Consider the following 13056-nt stretch of genomic DNA (forward strand, 5'->3'; position numbering starts at 1 on the left):
TCGTGAGGAGCATAAACACCAGCCTGGACCTGTTGGGCTGAATGGCCTGTTTCTGCACTGTACATTCTATGTAATTCTATGCATCATTTACAAAAGGCAAAATCTACGCATGGTTTCTTTCCCCCCACACATTTTTCATGAAGATAGCGCATCTTTAATTTATCAGATTATTCTGGGCCCCACAGCAACGTGCTGTGTCACGGATCTGAATTGCATTAAATAAAAATCTGGTGCACAAATAATAAATAGGAGTTATGGAGATACTAAAATAAAGGAGTTAATAAGCAAAAAACTAGATTAATTAGTTACAAATTAATCTGAAGTCAAGCTAAATCCACCGACCAAATATAATCTAAATCCCAAGTAATTCTATTTTTTTAATTAAACTACTACTAATCAATAAATAAATACATTTTGAAAATCTAGAAATGTCAGTGCAGGCTATGTGTCTGAACTATGATATGTGGGAGTTCGTGGACAGCAACACTATCCCGGATTGTCACATCTGCAGGAAATGTCTCTGCCTTTAGTCCTTGAGCTGGTGTGCGAGTTACAGACACTCCAACACATAAGGGAAGGGGCAGGAATTTCTGGATAGTTTTCTCCAGAGTACAGTCACACCTCAAAGGAAAGCACAGATGCAGGAAGAGGAGAGTATAACTGTCAGTCAACAGGGTAGGGGGAATGGAGGGGAGATAGAGTAGCAGGTCACGCAGACACTGGTCCTATCCAAAAGGTACAATATACTTGATACATGTGAGGATAAGGAGAAAGACTGCAGGGAGGACAGCCACAATGTTGACCTAGGCACCGTGGAACAGAAGGCTGTCCAAAGGGGGAGGAGCAGAATAGAAATTAAATAGCTATAGTGGACTCAATAATTAGGGGGATTGATAGCATCCTCTGCAGCCACAATCGACAAAACCAAAGGGTGTGTTACCTACCTGGTGCCGGGTAAGGGATATCTCGATGCGACTGGAAAGGAACTTGGAAAGGGACCAGTGACATAGGGAAGAAAAGGAAGCAGGTCCCACTGAGGGAGTATCAGGAGTTAGGAGCTAAATTAAAAAGCAGGACCTCAAGGGTGGTAATCTCAGGATTATTACCTGAGCTACATGCTAATTGGTATAGGGTCAAACAGATCAGGAAGGTGAACACATGTCTAAAGGATTGGTGTGGGAAGGAGTGGTTACATTTCATGGGACACTGGCATCAGTACTGGAACAGGAGGAAGCTGTACCGTTGGGACGGGCTGCACCTGAACGGGGCTGGGACCAAGGTCCGAGCAGAAAGGATAAATAGAGTGGTAAAAAGGACTTTAAATTAATAAATGGAGGGGGGGAGGTTTCAGTCAGAAATAATAGTAAAAATGATAGTTTAAAGATTTAATAAAAAGGTCAGAGCAAAGTTCACGTCACAAACAGTGATTTTGATACTCCATGTGAATAGAATACTAAAATAACTAAAATAAAAACAGAAAATTCTAGAAAAGCGCAGCAAGTGAAGAAGCATCTGAGGAGAAAGAAACAGAGTTAATGTTTCAGGTCGAAGACCTTTCATCAAAACTAAATATCTAAAGTAGTTACAGCAGGAGTGACAAATAAGAAACATGTTAAGTTAAACAGTGTGAGAAAGACAGCATCAGGGCAAAAGGATAGGTTAGGGTTTCTTGCCCAAAGAAGAGTTTTATATACTAACGCACAGAGTATAAAAAATAAATTGAGTTAATTAGAGGCTAAAATGCAGCTTAGAGGGTATGACCTGGTGGCCATTACTGAGACATGGCTGCAAGCTGGTAATGATTGGGATTTAAATATTCCAGGTTATAAGGTCTTTAGATAGGATAGGGAAACTGGAAGAAGAGGAGGGGTAGCCTTATTGATTAAAGATACTATTACAGCATTAGTAAGAGAGGGTATGGGTAAGGGAAAGCAATCAGCAGACTGATCCTGATAGCAGAAATGAAGTGGCAGAATGTATTAATTCAGGGATTAGAGAGGCTTGTAGAAAAATCATGGTTGTTTTAATGGAGACTTCAATTTTCATATTGATTGGAAAGAGCAGAGTAGCTCAAGTCAGAAAGGTAGTGAATTTCTTGAGTGCATTCAAAATTGTTTTCTGGAGCAAATGTTCTAGAACCAACAAGAAGGCAGGTCATACTAGTAGTTAGTAATGAGCCAGACTTATTCAATAATCTTAACAGTAAGGGAATGTTTATTAACAGTAACCATAATATGATCAAATTTAACATTAGTTTTGAAAAAGAAAAACGTAACAGTTACTAAGATTCTAGATTTAGGTAGGGCTAACTTTAATGGGATGAGACAGAGACTGACGACAGCAAACTGGTCAAAACTGTTATCGGGTAAAAGTACAGATGAACAGTGGGAGGTGCTCAAAAAGAATTTAGCTTTATACAGGACCAGTATATACTTCTAAGGGCTAAGAGCTTTACTTACCAAATAAAACAACCATGGTCGACAAAAGAGTTGAGAGATAACATAAAACTAAAGGAAAGAGCGTACAAAAGTGCAAAGAATAGTTTAGATCCAGGGGACTGGGAGAAACATAGAGAACAGCAAAGGAAGACAAAAAAGATAGTAAGAGCTGCAAAAAGGGAATACGAAAAGAAACCAGAAATTATAGGTCTGTTGTGGGGAAATTATTGGAATCTATAATTAAGGACAGTGTGACTAAGCAATTAGAGAAATTTGAGCTGATTAGAGAGAGCCAACATGGATTTGTAAAGGGTAGGTCATGTTTAACAAACCTAATTGAATTTTTTGAAGAAGTAACTAAAGTAGTAGACAGGGGAATGTCTATGGGTGTAGTTTATATGGACTTCCAGAAGGTATTTGATAAGGTTCCATATAAGAGGCTGTTAACTAAAATTAATGCTCATGGAATTGAAGGCAAATTATTGACCTGGTTAGGAGATTGGTTAGGCAGTAGAAGACAGAGAGTAGGGATAATGGGTATGTACTCAAATTGGAAGGAAGTCACTAGTGATGTCCCACAAGGATCTGTTCTGGGGCCTCAACTATTCACTGTATTTATTAATGACTTAGAGAGCCATATATCCAAGTTTGCTGATGACACAAAGATTGGTGACATAGTAAGTAGTGTAGATGGCAGCATAATATTACAAAGTGACATTATTAGATTAAGTGAGTGGGTAAAACTGTGGCAGATGGATTTCAATGCAGGTAATGGGATTAGAGTAGACAGGGCTGATGGCCGGCGCGGACACGATGGGCCGAAGGGCCTCTATCCGTGCTGTATAACTCTCTCTATGACTCTAAATGTGAGGTCATCCATTTTGAACCAAAAAAGGATAGGTCCGAGTATTTTTTAAATTGTGAAAAGCTAAGAACAGTGGAGGTCCAAAGAGATTTTAGGTTTCCATGTACACGGATCACTCACTAAAATGTAGCAATCAGGTGCAAAAAATAATCAAAAAGGCTAATGGAATGTTAGCCTGTTTAACTCGAGGGCTAGAATATAAAGGGAGGAAGTTTTGGAACAGCTATACAAAGGCCTTGTTAGACCACATCTGGAGTACTGTGTACAGTTCTGGGCACCGCACCTTAGAAAGGATATATTGGCCTTGGAACGAGTGCAGCGCAGATTCACCAGAACGTTACCAGGGTTCCAAGGTTTAGATTATGAGGAAAGATTACAGAAACTAGGCTTGTATTCCCTGGAATATAAAAGGTTAAGGGGTGATTTGATTGAGGTTTTTAGGATTTTGAAAGGAATTGATAGGGTAGACAGAGAGAAACTTTTTCCGCTGGTGGGGGAGACCAGGACAAGAGGACAAAACCTTAAAATCAGAGCTAGGCTATTTAGGAGAGAGGTCAGGAAACACTTCTTCACGCAAAGGGTGGTAGAAGTGTGGAACTCTCTCCCACAAAAAGCAGTAGATGCAAGCTCAATTAATCATTTTAATTCTGAGATTGATAGAGTTTTGCTAGCCAAGGCTACTAAGGGATATGGAGCCAAGGAGGGTGGGTGGAATTAGGATACAGAGCATCTATGATCTCATTGAATGGTGAAACAGGCTCGAGGGGCTGAATAGCCTATTCCCATTCCTATGTTCCTAACAGGAAGACAATTGACATCACAGTACACACATGAGTTCCTGATTTTGGCTATGTCGTGAGGGACGAACTCCGAGGGGCCAGACCCTTGCGCAAGTGAAAGCTGAGGGAGAGAAGTTACAGAATGCCCACTACTGCACACCTCCTAGCAGCCGCTGCAGAATGGAACTGGCAGAGAAATGGGGGCAGCTCACTCTCTCATGAAGGGAATAGTTGGCGTGCACATATAGGACTGTTGACAAGGTCTCGGGCTCCTGCTAACTTCAGGAAAATGCTGAAAGATTTCAGTATTGTCTGAACTGAACTGGGAATTTTGGGAATGGAGCAGGACAATGATCCATTTAAAAATATTTTTCTAACCCGCTGTGCAACCCAGTTCACAAAGATATTTTTCCCTTTTGATCTGACTAACTCCTTTGGGCTCCATCACTCATGGAAGTTCCTTTATTTCATAGGTAAGGTGAGTGCTGATGCAGGCACAGAAAAGTGGGAAGATCCAGACTTTTAGCGAATTTTATTGAGGATCCCTGCTCCTTTCACTGATGGCTGTAGAGACGCTCTTGGAAAATTTGTTAACTGCCAAATTTGTGTTTTATTTTAAAAGAACATTCTATGTTTTGAGGTAATTTTTGTGTTCAATTTCATTTACTTAACATTTCTTTTATTTGATGCCCTGTTCTAACAAATGTCCTATTTTTGTTGTAGACTGGAGTTATCTTTAACTAAAAGGGTTCTGCTGTTAATACAGAGTGTGTCATCACTTGCAATCCAACGGAAACACTGCTTACTGCAGACAGAGATCTTGGGGGCATGAGTGCAGGAGGAAGTGGTGCCTGTTGGAAAGAATTGAGTCATATTGAGGCAAAGGCACAAAAAAGGCTCTGATGTAGCAAGCTGAAATGCTGCTGTTTCAAGCTTGCAAAAGTATATTACTGATACTTTCTATCGCAGAAGCTTCTAGTTCAACAAAGCACATGAAAAAAAGAGATCAGAGTTTCCTTCTGAGTTTGATAAGAAAAATGGGCTTTTCAAATTCTAGTGAAGGTGAGACCAAGTGCGATTACTTTGTGCCCTCTTACCGTTAAACACTGATAATGTAAGGGTCTTTTTAAAGAACAGCTTTAACCCTCGGCTGTGTCCACTTGAATGAAGGTCAGAGAGAAACAAAAGAATGGATGTAGAAGAGAGAAATATAATTTGGCTTCAAAGCCTATTTGAAGCCATTTTATCCTTTTTCCTTCTTTCGACGTTTTAAGGTAATTGCCATGTTCAATTTAATTTATTTAATGTTTCTTTTATTATTTAATTTATTTAATGTTTCTTTTATTCCAATACAAGCGCCTTTGCCAAGCGCTTTGCTTGACCTGAGCCCTTCCAGACCATAGAAATACATAGAAGTTACAACACGCAAACTGGTCCAACCAGTCCATGTCGATGCTTACCCTCCACTGATGCAAATAGTTCTAATCACTTTTACCCACTGTTCCTAAATCCCTTCAGCCCCCTTTCCTTCATCCACCTACCCAACCGTCTGAAAACACTTGAGATTTTTTTTTCTCTTTGTCCTTAAGATGTGGACAACATGCATGGTTGCCCTGAAGGCTTTATGGAGGGTGGGGGTAGTGGGAATGGGCCGTGGTGCATCGGCCACCTGTTTTACACTCCACATAGTTTTCTTTTCCACAATGGATTCACCATCACCCATTTTGCACTACCACCCAAGAAGAATTTCAGCCCCTAGGAGTCAACCACATAGGGCCCGATTTTACCAGGCCTGCAGGTTTCCGGCGGGTTGGGTTTCGGGAGCGTGGTCAACACGCTTGGTGAAATTAGTGGGTTGCCCGCGCGATCGTAGCAGGCAACACACTAATGGGATCCAATTACCTGCTCCTCCGGGCTCCGCGCTGCTGGTCCGTCGGGCGGGCTGCGCATGCGCAGTACGATCTGTCAGCTGGAGGCTCTCTAGTTAAAGGGGCAGTCCTCCACTGCAACCAATAGAACACATTACAGCATGGAGTAGCCCAGGGGGAAGGCTGCTCCCAGTTTAATGATGCCTCACACCAGGTATCATCAGATGGGGTGAGGAGGAGGGCGAAGACAGAGATCTTCCTCCCGGCGGGCGGGAGAAAGCGGCCTGCCTCTGCCACCAAGAAGGCCCGGCTCGAGGTGGCAGAGGAGGTCACCTGCACCACCAACATATCGCCCACCTGCATACAGTGCAGGAGGCGCTCCAATGACCGCAGTAGGTCAGCCACAGTGAGAACACGTAGTCTTTCCCCTACACTCCGTCTGCCACAACACTGCCCCCACCCCACATCTCCTTCGGCACCGCCAACACCACTCTGTCACATCACTCCTCATACCCACTCAAACCCCATCCTCATCTTACCTGCACCTACTCACCTCGCGAGTACTCACCCCGCCACTAACACGCAACTCAATCCTCATATAATCTCATGGCTCTATCCCATACTCACCCTCTCGTGCATCTCCCTCACGGCCAGCCTCACTCAACCTGCCACCACCTGTGCTGCAGCCACAGGGCATGCATCACATAGGTGCAGTAGGCAGTGTAAGGCAAACGTGTCGTGAGCATGAAGGGGATGCACAAGGGTGTTTGAGGGTTTGTCATGGGTGTTACCTATATTGAATTTCAGAACAACTCACATCACACATTATATTGGCACCACCACTGCCATGTCTCCGCGAATCCTGTCTGTTTTGTGCAATAATGCCCGCTCCTGGGTATCACTATGAGGACCCACCACTGATGCCACCCATTGTGGCACTGCAGAGTAGGTGCAGGTGTATTTGCAGGGCTCTTCCGCGCAGACGACTGAGAGACATCGGCGGTGTACCCGGCTGCACCCTGGAAGGATGCGGAGGAGAAGTTGTGGAGGGCAGTGGTGACTTTGGCAGCAACAGGTAAGCAGATGGTGCTGGGGCCAGCCAGGAGCAGCTCGGCATGAAAGAGGCTGCAGATGTCCACGACTACATGTCGAGTGAATCTGCGCCTCCGTGTGCACTGCTGCTCGGAGAGGTCCGGGGAGCTGCGTCTTGGTCTGTGGACCCTGTGGCGAGGGTAGTGCCCTCTGCGACGCGTCTCTCTCTGCAGTTGCCCTCCCTCCTGCTGTGCAGGTGGATGTGTCACAGCACTCTGTTGTGGAGCTCCACATGTCAGAGGTGGACGGCGTGGATGGCGAGGCTGGTGATACTATTCACCCTCCGAGGGGGTCATGACTGCAACTACGGCGGCCCCCATCCACAATATGTACATCTGAGGGGGTCCGCAAGGTAGGCACATGTCTCCGGACCCCGGGGTCAGTGTGCAGGTTGGTGACTTTGACCGTCAGGAGGGGGGTGGTGGAGGCCACACTTTGTCCCAAGTGACAGAGCGGCCTCCTGCAATGGCTGAGGGTCTCCCCCCCCCCGCACCTGTCAAATGGACCTTTGCAGCTGCCACAGGCTGACGGCTGCAACACGTCCAGTTCAACTAGGACTGTTTCACACATTGAGATTCCTCAGGACTTGATCCTTTTTTTTATTCGTTCATGGGATGTGGGTGGCGCTGGCAAGGCCAGCATTTATTGCCCATCCCTAATTGCCCTTGAGAAGGTGGTGGTGAGCCGCCGCCTTGAACCGCTGCAGTCCGTGTGGTGAAGGTTCTCCCACAGTGCTGTTAGGAAGGGAGTTCCAGGATTTTGACTCAGCGACAATGAAGGAACGGCGATATATTTCCAAGTCGGGATGGTGTGTGACTTGGAGGGGAACGTGCAGGTGGTGTTGTTCCCATGTGCCTGCTGCTCTTGTCCTTCTAGGTGGTAGAGGTCGCAGGTTTGGGAGGTGCTGTCGAAGAAGCCTTGGCGAGTTGCTGCAGTGCATCCTGTGGATGGTACACACTGCAGCCATTGTGCGCCAGTGGTGAAGGGAGTGAATGTTTAGGGTGGTTGATGGGGTGCCAATCAAGTGGGCTGCTTTGTCCTGGATGGTGTCGATGTGCGTCGGTGGTGAAGGGAGTGAATGTTTAGGGTGGTGGATGGGGTGCCAATCAAGTGGGCTGCTTTGTCCTGGATGGTGTCGATGTGCGTCGGTGGTGAAGGGAGTGAATGTTTAGGGTGGTGGATGGGGTGCCAATCAAGCGGGCTGCTTTGTCCTGGACGGTGTCGATGCTGTCCTGGCGGTTATCCTTGGATTGCATCCAATGGAGATTATAGGGTCAGCAGGAAGGAACCTGATTTGCATGGGTCAGGAGGGTTCAAATTCCACTTTGGCTGCATAAGTCAGGAAAATGGGGGTGGAGACCCATTACACCGGGTCTCTCCCCGCCTTTTAAGTTACCCTGGAATTTCCAAGGCTTCCCCAGGGAGTCGGGGGAGAGGAGCTCCAAGCTAACAAGGTGGGAGGGCTCCCAGGCCCTCCTGCCTCTTTTTCCAAAAATTGCAGCCATGCGGTACACAGACGTAGGGCACCCCAATAACCTAAAGTTGGGTCTGTGCTAGCAATAACCCTCCCCTTAGACCCTTCAGTCTGAGGGGGCCCCAGCAGTAGGCCCAAGAGGACTCCACAAGGTAAGTCTTAGCTTCAGTCCCTGGAGCATTTTGGCTGCAGCTCACCCGTGCTGAACACAGATGGATTGCTTACCCTTTGCCAGGACGGGCCCTGTTGGAGCCACTCATTATTGGTTGGGCTTGCTTTCTTCTGCTGGTTGGTTGAACTAACTATGACTATGGCCCCTGACCATCGGAGCTCCACATCCCTTTTTTATGTACAAGACATGATACAACACTGGAGGAGACCTTAGGCACCAACTGCTTTATATTTAGTGAAATATCAAAGTGTTCAACTATGACAGCTCTCGTCCCCATACAACATTGTTGGTGTTTTCATGGTGCTGGTGTCCGGCATTCTCACCTGTGTTACACACCATTTTAGCAGATAACCAAAAAGCAGTAACCAAGGACATAAAGTGCATAGAACAATCAAAAAACATTCGCGCACTCTGCTTTTCATCTTAACATTTTAGCAACAAACACACAATAAAGTTAAAGTACATGTGAAAGCCATGTGAATATGAATATTGATAACACATGACTAACTAATGTCTTTAAGTACCCAGAGAGGGAACTGATACTATAAGTGTCCAGAAAGGGGATCTAACACTATGGCCCCAATATTTACAGGGAGGTGGGGAGGGAGCAGAAGTGATTTTTAGTGGCTGGGAGTCATCGGATCAAGGGGTGGGAGGCCAATTGCGGCAGATTTGCTTGGGATACTATAAGGGAGAGAGGGGATCTACTATAAGTATGCTGAGAGAGGATCTGATACTATGAGTAACCAGTGACACAAGAACCAGAAGAGTTTTCTGGACTATCTGGGCCACTTTAACCCCACTTATAACATTATACTTAAACCATCTGTTCTGTGCTCAGGTCCAGCTAGTCGAGCACTGAGATGCCAGCTTATAATACTGGATATAATTCTCTCTGGAAAGGGTCAGCCAGAATGAATCATCATTTCCAGTTCACAGCACAGAAACCAGTACAACTGTTATATTCCATGATAACATGATATAGAAACAGAGTGGGCGTCATCTAGATAGTTTGGCTTAGAAATGACACACCCTGTGTCATGGGCTGGTGAAGTGTATGGTGCGAGCAGAATTCAGCAGTCAGTGATTATCTGCCTGCTGGACAGCCTTGAACTGCAAGTCCTGCCCTTCACACAGAGACCTGAGCCTATTTGTTCAAGGCCATCTGCTGGCAGGGACTGCTGGTCAAACAGAGGTGGTTGGAATAAATATCAAGCATCACCTAACTCCGGAGAGCTGCCAGAAAGTGAATTATCCCAGTAACTAGATTACACAGGCAGTTTCCTATGCAAGATTGAGCAAGATTTCCCGAATCTCTACTCTGTTGACTTCACCACGCTTTTCTATAATTGGTTCTGGGTCCTCTCATTAGCAGCAACTGTTGCAATTTCCTCGAATCAAAGCTGATTCAGCTAAGAGTCCCACCATGAGCACCGTTCGAGAGGTAGCAGGTGCCATTTTGTGATCAGCAATCCCTCCAAGAGTCCACTGCTCTTTAGCACTAGTAATTCTCAGGCTTCATTTAAAGTAGCCAGGCTAAAGTGAGCACTCCTGCATGGCACTATTCTTGGACAATTCAGTCTTGTCAACTCATCTCCCCATTCCTTCAGCAGCTTCTCCTCAGAATTCCTCTCCACTTACTTTAAGCTTAATTTCAAATTGCTTATTCAAACAACAAACCTGAATTCACTTTTTTCAGAACCTCCACCCCAACTCAATACTTCAATGAACATTTACTGAATTCAGCCCTAATGCATGATGTAAAAACTTCTGGAGCTGGTTTTACACCGTTAGCAAACACTAATACAAATCGCTGGTGCAATCGGAAACTCTCACAATTGTTCTACGAATCGACCCACTTTTCTTCTTTTTTGCATGTGGCAAATCAAAACACTCAATGTACAACAGATAGTATTTAAACATCCTTTTATCTGATGGGATTTCGCACGTGGTAAAATAACTGTCACTGTACTTGATGCCAAATTGTCTCTTTAGTCCAACAAAGGTGTAATTTTTACACCAATCTCAAGGCTCACCAGAAAGAGGAACATTTGGGGCTGAAACTTTTTTTTTAGACACCTTAGTCCATTAAATAGACAATCAAAATAGCAGCTGGGCACCTATGGAGAGCGATACGATAGTCTAGTGGTTATGGCACTGGACTCGCATCCCAAAGTTTGTGAGACCATGGCAAGTTGTGAAGTCAATAAATCTGGTAACTTGTGGGCTGGCACCAGAAAAATGACTTTGAAAACCGGCAGGTACCAACTGGTTCACTAATGCCCTTCAGGGAAGGGACCGTACCACCACAACCTGGTTGACTCTAAATGCCCTCAGGACAACTAGGGTTAGGCATTAAACACTGCCTAACCAGTGTCACCCATAATCCCAAGAATAAATAAAAAAGTAATCTAGATTATCACCAAGCATCTAGTACACCAGTTTATGAGTTACTGCCTCACTGATACTTGTGAAGCAATCCAGATACTTTTATCACCAATTGTGTGAATCAGGCAACTAGAAGCTGGCATCTCCTTCCAAAACCCAAAATTCCTTAATGTCTATCTTTAGGAGACTTGGAAGCTACACTGCAAGGCCAACACTCATCTTACATTAGAGTACAGAGTGCTGTAACCAATAATACAGGAAGCATTCAGCACTTTGTCAGCTGGAAACTAAACCTACCTGTTCCACGTCACTTAGTCCTGTTTCAAGGCCCTGACACACAAGTAACCTTCTTGTAGTAGCTATGCTTTCCTTCAAAAAGGTACAACACTCAATGTTTTGTCAAACTCCACAAAAGAAACGAAGAATTTAAAACTTACCCCTCGCTTTGAACTGCTCGAATACTTCCCCTCTATGGTTTCCGTTTGCATTTACGTACTCATTAAACCCTTGAAACCACGGACCACAGCACCAATATCATGATACTAATAAACAGGACGCCGCAGTCACTGAAAGCTGCAGATAAGCTTAAAATAAACCATCCACATCTCTCAAATTCTCAATATGCAGAAGGAGCCTCTTATAGGGACACCCCTGTGGTAAGAATAATAGTCTTTTTATGCAAACCCTCTTAAAATACGTGTGAACTGATGCAGTGCCTGAATGTCAGTTAAAGGCGAGACATTCTCTTCAACATAGTACGTGTCCATTAATCAGCACAAACTACAATTTTACAAACATGATCTGAAACTGCATGACCTCCACACTGATTTTTTTATTTCCTACCATACTTCTATGGGAGAAATTAAAACATATATTTCAATGATTGGCAGAAGTAGCCCCTGAGCTTATGTTGGCTGTTTCAATTTGCAAGTGTGTTTGAAATGAGATGGGGAGTATCTGAAGTAAACTGCAGTGAAGAAAAATGCCTCATAAAACTGATCTTAGTAACTGCTGAGAGCAGAAAAGGCCTAGAGTATCACTACCATCACCATCGCCATCATCAACAACAATAACTTGCATTAAATACACCTTTTACGTAGAAAAACATCCCACAGCACTTAACAGAAGCGTAATCAGGCAAAAATTGACACTGAGCCAAAGGAGATATTAGGAGGGATGACCAGAAGCTTAGCCAAAGGGGTGAGTTTTAAGGAGGGTTTTGAAGGAGGAGAAGGAAGTGGGAGAGGCGGAGAGGTTATGGGAGGAAATTCCAGAGTGTAGGTTCTATACAGCTGGTGGCACAACCACCAATGGTAGTGCAAAGGGATTGGAGGACACACGAGGCCAGAGTTGGAGGAATGCAGAGTTTGTGGAGGGTTAGAGGACTGGGGAAGGTTACACAAATAAGGAGGGACAAGGCCATGGAGGGATTTGAACACAAGGATAAAAATTTTAAACCTGAGACGTTGAGTGTCCGGGAGCCAATGTAGGTCAGAAAGCACAGGGGTGATGGCTGAGTGGGACTTAGTGCCGGATAGAATATGAGCAGCAGAGTTTTGTACGAGCTGAAGTTTATGGAGAGTGGAGGATGGGGGGAAAGCAATGGGATAGTCAAGTATGGAAGTAACAAAACCATGGATGAGGTTTTCAATAGCAAATGGGCTGAGGCAGGTGCAGAAGTGAACGATGTTACTGAGGTGGTCTTTGTGATTGAGAGGGTTAGGGGTCCGAAGATAAGCTCGGGGTTGAATGGGGGTGGAAAAAAAAGCCATTGCAGGAGATGCTGTGGCTACATTTGGATAGGTAAGAGTGAAACCAAGCGAGGGAAGTCCCACTGAGCTGGACAAAGCAGGAGAGGAGTTGGAGGAGGATGCTGTAGTCGAGCATGTCAAAGGCTGCAGACAGGTCGAGAAGGATGAGCAAGGAAAGTGCACCATGGTCATAGTCATAGAGGATGTCATTTGTGACATTGATTAGGTC

At 44.8% G+C, this 13056-nt stretch overlaps 1 protein-coding gene across 1 annotated transcript in view; it reads right to left on the reverse strand.

Annotated features, from left to right (window-relative positions):
• The window catches only part of sytl3 (synaptotagmin-like 3), a 224266-nt gene extending 212780 nt beyond the window's left edge, over positions 1-11486 (reverse strand). The window contains exon 1 of the mRNA XM_067989558.1: positions 11374-11486. The gene's annotated coding sequence lies outside the window, so the exon portion shown is untranslated. The remainder of the gene's footprint in view (positions 1-11373) is intronic.
• Positions 11487-13056: the final 1570 nt, after the last annotated feature.

The sequence above is a fragment of the Heptranchias perlo genome, chromosome 8 (genome assembly GCF_035084215.1).
Source record: "Heptranchias perlo isolate sHepPer1 chromosome 8, sHepPer1.hap1, whole genome shotgun sequence".
Taxonomy (NCBI): Eukaryota; Metazoa; Chordata; class Chondrichthyes; order Hexanchiformes; family Hexanchidae; genus Heptranchias; species Heptranchias perlo.